The sequence below is a fragment of the Pezoporus wallicus genome, unplaced genomic scaffold (genome assembly GCF_028554395.1).
Source record: "Pezoporus wallicus isolate ANWC-B61680 ecotype Strahan unplaced genomic scaffold, APGP_CSIRO_Pwel_v1 contig_6401, whole genome shotgun sequence".
NCBI lineage: Eukaryota > Metazoa > Chordata > Aves > Psittaciformes > Psittacidae > Pezoporus > Pezoporus wallicus.
This window is the reverse complement of record NW_026638608.1, coordinates 672,115-680,644: the sequence shown is the minus strand read 5'-3', so window position 1 is coordinate 680,644 and position 8,530 is coordinate 672,115.

Genomic DNA, 8,530 nt, shown 5'->3' with positions numbered 1-8,530 from the left:
TTTCTGTGTGGCTGGGGACATGGTTTTAGGCTCCTTGCAAAGTGAGCATGGAGTTTTACACCTTCTGTGCATTTCCCTGAGCAGCTGGAAGAGGGTCCAGGAGCCAAATCCCCAGGACCCCTTTGACTTCCCTTCTCTAATGTCTTTACTCTTCTCTCTGTAGGTGATGGCCTCATGAATCGTGGGTGCCACTGATCAGTGGGTGACAAATGGGACACATCCCCATCAGGCAAGTCTTTGTTCTCACCCTTCACCTTTGGATTCCCCTTTTCTTTGGCTTTGGCACCTTTTTTTTTCTCCTGGGCAGCCGAAGTGTTTGTACAGGTGATGCAAACAAGGTGCAAACAGGGCTGGGGTCATGCACCCTGAACTGCCCTTGTAAACACCAGCAATCAGGAGTATTTCTTGAAGAGGCCTTGAATTACTCAGTTCTCCCCCTCAGCTGGCAGCCCAAAGCGTGGCCATAGGCAGGGGGCAAGGGAAGGATGTGGAGTTAGGGGAAATTTGGCCTTTGGGCCTTAACTCAGAAGTGGAAAGGTAAAGTAATGTGTAAAAATGTCTGTTGGTCAGCAAAATGCTTTGCTTCAAAACTCCTTTGAGCTTTTTCAGATCTTTCTAATGAAAATGGCTGAATTGTGCAGGCTGTCCTGGATCCAAACAGTGCACCATGAAAATACCAGAATAAAATGTGTTGATTTTTTTCCCCGGACTTCAGCGTAACCAGGCCAGGGCAACATTCCCACTATGGATTTCCAGAAAGTTTTGCTTGATCCACTACTACTTATTTCACACTTACTTTGTTTTGTCTTAAAAAAAACCACTTTCCTTGGCCTTAATTCTGTGTTAAACCCAGCAGTGCAGAGTGTGAAGAGGTTGGGTGCAATAGATGAAACCAGGGGGCAAGTGTGGAGCAGAGCCCTCTGACTGGGTGCATGACTGCCTGCGGAGCGGCTGGGCAGCGCTGCTGCCTCCTCTAACCTCTCAACAAGCGAGGTGGTGCCAGGACTGTCCTGCCCCTTGCCGTGCAGAGGTGCATCTGCACAGGGGTCCAGTCAAGGAGCGGGTCCCTGGGGCAGCCACAGCCCCAAGCCCATAGCTTGCACCGCAGCTCAAGTGGTGCCCAAGTAGCTGTGGAGTCCGGCGGCTCTTCCTCCCCTGTATCACGCTGGGATTCAGCCCCTGAGAAGCATCTCCCTGCTGGGCCATGGTCTGGCAGGGCAGGGACAGGCTGCAGGCTCAGGAGAGGTGCACCACAGTGTTTGTTGTCTAATCATCGCCTGCCCCCGTGCCAGGAGCCGAGCGCACACAAACAGTGCAGGGCTCCGGTGGGAAGCGCTGCCTGCGAGATAAGCCAGGCGAGGAAAACACATCCATCTTCATGTCTCTTGGCCTGAGACGAAGTTTCATCTGCTGGCATTTTCCTGGCGCAGGCTCAGGGCACACCACAATTCACCTGAGGAGCCAGACGCCGGGGAGCCAGCTCCAATTCCTGGCGAGAGGTGTCAGCCCCGACTGGTGCAGAGCACGAGGAGCTGGCAGGTGAGGCCCTGCGGGTGCTCGGAGATGGGTCCAGCCCTGCAGCAGCCTGGACCTGGCTGCATGTCACCAACAGTTGTGTTCATCACCTGAGCGAGAGGGTGAGAACAAAAAGCCTGTCCAGGCTCCCTGTGCCCAGCCGTGTAGAGCCGGGTTAAGAGCTTCCAGCTCGCTGCCTGGACGGAGCAGAAGTGGCTGGGAGATAGAGAGCCGAGCAGAGACTCGATCCAGCCTGCGGCTGCTCCGTGCCTGATAAGGACGCTGCTAGTGCCGTCTTGCAGCGCTCTCGACCTGCCCGTGCTCCACAAATGAGACGTCCTGGTGAAGCGCCCCCCACCCCTTGGCTCCCTCTGATCCCCTCTGAAGCTGAGCGGAGCCTGGAATGTCTCCTGGGATGTGATTCCCTCTAGCCTAAGGGGGACTGCGTTAATAAACCCAGGTTGAGCGGTGGAGGCGAGGGAGGAGGAGGCAGGGCTGGTGAGATGAGACTCGCAAACAAGTCGCAGGTCTGATGGAAATGTCCCGTCCTGTCCTCTCACCCTCCCCCTGTCCCTGGAGCTGAGCTGTGGAATTCAGGGTGTGGGTCGAGGCTTTACTTCATGCACGTTTCTGCTCAGAGCAGCCAAGCCCCTCACCTCCCTCCCTCTCCTCCCTCCTCAGCAAACGCTGCTGAACTCACCTCCCTGCACCAGGTACCACTCCCCCAGCCCCTCTCAGCACAGCCTCGCCGTGATGGGACCCTCCTGCCCATCCACACTGCTCAGGCATCATCCCGCTGCCTGCCTTTGCCTGTGATGAGTGGGAGGTGTCCATCCCCGGGATGCACAGGCTGGCTTGGCAGGCCAGGGCCAGCAGTGGGAAGGGGAGAGTGCTCCCCACATCTCAGTATGACTGGGATGGATGTGTTCACAGCCGGGAGGGAGCTGGGCTTGTTGGTTCCCCAGCATCAGCGTAGTGCTGTGGGCTTGGACTGAATGAAGCTGTGTGGAGGCAGTAATGATGTGAGCCATGAGGGAAGAACGACAAGAGAGCAAGTGAACTCAGGCCAGAGGAGACAAATGGGAAGAGAAATCACGGAGGTGTGGGTTTTCATAGGTGAGTGCTCTCTTGGCTCCCATGGGATGCAAAGCCTCTGACAGTTGTTAATTTATGCAGCAGTGCTGCAGTGTCCTGCAGCTCTGACCCCATGCTGCCCTGGGTGCTGTGGGGAAGGGCACATCTGTGACCCATGCTGCATTGCCACTAATGAATGTCTGGCACAAACTGGCTGCTGGAACGTGGCAAAGCTTGGTGCCCAAGGTACTTTCTCTCGGACAGCAATTGCTGGACTCTGAGACCACATCATCACAAACTCACTGCAGAACCCTCAGATCCAGGGAAGCACCCAGAGACCAACCTGAGCACCTCAAAGAACTGTCTTAAAGGAGCACCACGAGAGCTTGCACAAGGCTGGGAATGGATCCAGCACTGCATACACAGTGCCCAGCCCTTCCAGAGAGCTGAGGTGTTTGCTCAGACCACTGGTTTTGCAAAGGCCAGGCTGTTTCTACAGGAGAGAATGTATGGACTGTTCCTACAGAGCAGCCCATGGATGGACTCTGTATTGAGCTCAGCACTTTATGGAGGATTGCAGCTGGAACAAGAACATTGTGGCAGAAATCATGTCAAACCAGAGCACACAACAAGATTTGCTTGTGCATTCGCAGGGGTTATTGACCCTCCATTTGAAAAGAAGACACCTCCATCTTCTTTTACAGAGGAAAAAGAAAGATAATCTCCAGTATTTAGTTTCCATCTGAGAAAAGATGCTGGAAGCTGGTGGCTGGAGAGCCTCAGAAGGGCAGGGAGAGCAGTGTGGTCGTTAAAACTCAGGAGATGTTTTGGAGAGCTGAGACAAAGGACTCCAGTCACGGGTGGCTGTGAACGGCTTGTGTAGAGGCTGCAGCATCACACAAGGTCTCTCTGGCTACCACAGGGTCTATGTCTTTGCTTGAGAAGGGGGAGATGGGGGAGGTAGTAACTGTAATATTCTAGTTCAAAGCAGTAGGTGTTCATGGGTTGATGCTAACAACCTCCTAGAAGGTCATAGGTGCCTCTGCCTTACACAGACCCCATCCTCGCTTCTGTATTTGCTCACAAGTTGTTTTACTACAGACACCTCCCAGCCTGGAGCTGTGCTTGGGAAACCACCGTGCACAGCTCCTGCTTGCTGTGGCTGCACCAGGGAGCGGGGAACCAGACCAGGCAGGGAGCAGCTGTGTGACAGTGGAAGGGAATGGCCTCCAGGCAGGCATTTGGATGAGGAGGAAATGCAAAGCCCATTGACCAGGACAGCACAGGTAACACCGGGAGCCTGTAAAGGTGTGAGATCCCTCCAGGGCCCGCTTAGCACCATTATCTCCTGCTGGGGATGCCAGCTCGATGCTTTGGGCTCCCTGAACCTGCCTGGCAGATCCCAGGCAGAGCAGCGGCAGCAAAGGGCAGTGCCTCACTGTTCAGATCCTCCACGCACACCAAACCAACCTATCCTGACTTCTTGCCTGCCCTGCTCATGGGGTGCTCTGCAGCCATGAACGAATGAAACTAAAGCTCTGAGCTCAGGTTTGCTGCCTTGTCTCATATTTAGCAGGTGAATTCAGAGAGCTCACAGTACCTGTCATCCTCATTCTCTGAGGATACACCAGTGGTGTATTGACAGAGGTGATTTCTTGACTAGGTCTGACTGAGGAATCTGGGGACACAAAAGCCCTTCGCTTAGTTACAACCTATAGCATCAGCCTTCAGCTGGGATCAGAACAGGCCTCCAAGTGCACAAGCCCTGATGCTGGATGTGTGAATGTAAAGGAATTTGAACTTCCGAGATAGAACTGCCACTGAGGAAGAGGGGATTTTGAAAAGTTCTCTTCCTGTTGCCTCTTCCTTCCTCACCTGGAGGTGAGAGCATCCTCATTCCACACTGGGTCACCGGGGGAGGTTTAAGTTGTGCAGGTAAACACAGAGATGTACCTACACCTCCCAAGACCCGTGGGCTGAAAGAAGCTGCTTTGGATGGGGAAGAGCTCTCCAAAACACCTGAGCAGGGCAGCCCCTGGGGTTATGATGTGAGTGTATTGAGGTCTGGAAGAGCCATCACACCAGAAGTGGGCTAGCAGGAATGAGTTAAAATCCTTTTGTTTGCTGGGTGAAATTTATTGAAAACTACATTGTTCATCTGCTGAAACTTCACAGCTGTTGAGATTGCCCTGGGGGCAAACCACATCCAAGAAATGGCATGTAGATCCTGGGAGCACCAGACTTGAAAGCTGAGACGGCCTCTGTAGTGCTGCCTCCCCTTCCCGTGGAGTCACGTCCAGCCATCTGCAGCTCCTCTGCTCAGACAACACCATTTCTCTTCCTCCCTTTTCTCATCTCTGACTCTTGCCAGAAGTCACTTCATTCCAGGCGTTGTATTTTGGCTAAAAAGAGACAGAGGAAGGATGCAGACAGCAAGAGGTCTGTGTGGGGAGGGTGTGCTCAAAGCCCATCGTGCCCAGCCTGACACAGGGCTGTGTGCCACGCTGCTGTGGCAGGGCCATCAAATGCCACCTACCTGTGACACCACCACTTTGTTATCCCTCAGGGGAACATCAGTGAGGCAGGACCATGGGAAATGTGCGCCTTTGCTCAGGAGAAATCTATGAATTCCACTTGATGGTACCAACTTTCCCGTTTCATTTTTATTTGATTATTTGAAGTTGAAACTTCTGCTTGCAGAAGACTGTCTAGGATGAAAAAGCAGTGCTTGTGTATTCACGTCTGACCTGAAAGCTCTGTGTGGACTTGGGAGACTGAAACCCACCACTCGGCACAAAGCAAAATCAGGACTAGCCAGAGCTCAAAGATGAAAATTAAAGCAGGACACAAGAAACCCACTGACTGCAATACATTCAGTCATAGATGATTCATGGAGTAATTCTGGGTAGCAAACACACTGGTAAGAACTGGAGATTTGTTTCTTTTCTTGTTTTTTTTAGGGGGGAGGGATTGTCCACAAACAAAAATATTGGCTAATTCATCAGACGCTTTTCTTCTGCTTTGAATAGTGTGCCCAGATCCCCGAGCAATCATCCCATGCAATTTGCTGTTAACCTAAATAACTTAAATTCAGGTACACCCAGAGCACTGCCCAGATCTGCCCCTGCATGCAGTAATTAGGGCTCTCCAAGCGCAAACCTGCAGCTCGAGAGGCTCCATCAGCATCTCCAGATGGCTACCTGCTGGTGGTGGCCTGTGGCAGGGACATGCTGCAGCCTGGCATGGCTGCGGGGAGAAGGCTTCGGGAGGAGTGGGACACCTGTCACCGATCCCCAGAGCAAACACCCTGTGAAACTGCAGCCTGGTAAAGACAGACCCGATGGAGGGGCAGACAGGTAGGGGAGGCAGGAGGCCGGTATTGCATTCCTTACCTGCGAAATAACCCCTCAGGATGCAAACGCTTGGGGAATTCCTAGAGCAATTTGTAGCCCCATTTCGTCTGTGACAGCGTCAGGATTGAAGTGAGGCAAACTCTGAAGGGGAGATGATTATCTGCTTTTAGAGCAATGGGGAGGAAGCAGCGGGAACCAACAGACCTGGTTTTTACAGACTTTGTCTTACCTGATCCTGCTGCTAACAGGAGGAACGCACATGCCAGTGCACTGGGTTACTGAGAAACAGCTGGCTTTGAGTAAAGCTTTTCAGAACTATTCAGGAATCAGTTACTCTCTTTCATATTTGTGTCCCTTCATCCAGAGTTAACCTTCAAGTGCAGGCAAGCCCCAACACTTGAACTATGTAACGAGGGATCTTCTGGAGCAGGGGAAGAGAGAGTGGCAGAAACAAAGCAACTTGATTGAATCAAAGCTCAAATTTAGGCCGAAAAATAGGGGGATTAGGAAGTTTGGCCAGGGAAGCAGTGAAACTATTACTTAGGAAATTAACTGATACTCAGAAAGAATAAGTGAAAACTGATCTATAGCTGCAAATAGGAGGCTGGCTGCTCCAGGGCTCTGCACAGGGACACCTCAGCGCTTCCACCTCTGATGCTGAGGACATTCCAGCCGGGAGCAGAGGGCTTGGTGCGGGTGGAGCTGTGTACACTCAGCCGGCCACAGTAAATTACCCCATAGCAAACCCGGGGTTGCTGTGCTCCTCGGCATATACCCGGCCTCCCACTGCACAGGGAAACTTCGTGTCTAATTAACCAAATCAAAGGGACCCCAGACGCAGCTTCAAGGGCCGCTCTCAGCGTGAAGCCCAGGCTCCTCCAGCAACTTGCCCTGCACATAGTGGAACTAATGAACCCTGAGTTCTTATGGATGGAGGTCTGGCATTCCCTGTGTCCCTGCAAGTCCGTCCCCTTCTCCCCCCAGCACATGCTCAGCTTCTTCCCATGACAGGGATGAACCAGGAGGGCAGAAGAGCCTGTGGTGGTGCAGCCCCAGCCCCACGCACTGACGGGCTGCACCGTGCCCATGGCACAGAGCTGAGCTTGGGGTTTCCTCGCAGTGAGGGGCTCCCTGAGGTCACCCTTGTTTTCCCTGCTTTTTCTCTCTGAAGACCTCCGTTTCCCCACAAGAGCTCGTGGCTCCGTGGGACGAGGCTGCAAAGGGAAGGAAACTTTGCTTCCCATGATGCATGGATCCATGGGAAAAGGAACAAGTGCAGGTGCTGCTGGTGCAAGGGCTTTCCAGTCACATCCTCATGGATTTACAACTGCTTTTCGCCCCTCTCCTGTCAGTGGGCAGGACAGGCAAATGCCACATGCAAAATGCTGCTGCTCCAGCTGAAAGCAGAGCCACACAGCAGCTCCCTGGCACTGCAGGAGGGAGGATTTGGGGGTGTTACCCCTCCAGAGACCAGAGCTGTGCGTGTTTGAGGCACAATCTCTTTGCTCCGGAGCACAGGAGCTGCAGCTCCCCCCTGCCCGCGCGGCTCCATCGCCGAGGGGGGAGCTTGCTTTACAAATGCTTTTCTCTTCCCCTCGTGCTGGAAATCTGATTCTACAAAAACATTTACACAGCAGCTAATTGCCAGCCCTGCAGTGACTTAGCTCTCTAATTCCTGCCAGTCAATGAACCAGCCCCAAGAGCTGGCTTTCATAACGTGCTCAATGTACAAACACAGTCCTGGAGACATGACAGAGCTGGGATTATTTTAGGGTTTTTTTTTCCTGGACAACTTCTGGATCTTTCTCAGTTTTTGAAATGTCTTTTACTCCACAGGGCATAAAGAACATCCAAAGATGGAGCAGGTTACCAGGCCTGTCCCAGGGAGACACGGAGCAGACACGGACCCAGAGGCCCCAGAGACCAGCTGGGGTGCCAGGGCAGAGATGATTGTCAGGAAATTGGTTTGAAGGTAAAGCTGGCGTCGTCCAGCCTGGCTGTTCATTATTTGAGGGCTCATCATCATCATCTTTCCATGGATACCTACTTCCCAACTATGTCCACGCCTTGCAGAGGGTTCCTTGATCTGCTGGTTTGTATCTAGAGGGCTGCTGCAAAAGTTGTTGTGCTGGCCAGTGGCTTAGACCACATCATTCCTCCCCATGCTCCTCCCTGGCACCCTCTTTTCTCTGCCCCAATTGTGGACTCTTCATCTTCCCCCTCCCAGCCCTTCATTATCCACCTCTCCTCCACCCAGCATCTCCCATGCAACAGAAGACTGTCTCCATCGCCCTTTCCCAACAAGCCCCTTCATGCTCTCTCCTGCTTTGCCCCACACCTGGGAGAAGCAGCCTCTGAGCGTTTGCAAAGCCACCACACCGCGCTCCTGGAAGCCGTTCTTTGTCACCCCATCTGCAGAAGCCTTCACCGCAGGGGTGCTGCGCTGCGCTCGCCGCCCGCAGGCAGCGCCTCCCCGCTCCCCTCCCTGCGTGGCCGCACTGCTCCCAGGCATTCCTCCCCTCCTGCCCGACCGCGCAGAGCTTCGTCCTTCTCCATCGGCTCCGCGGCTCTGCAGCGCCCAGCAGGAC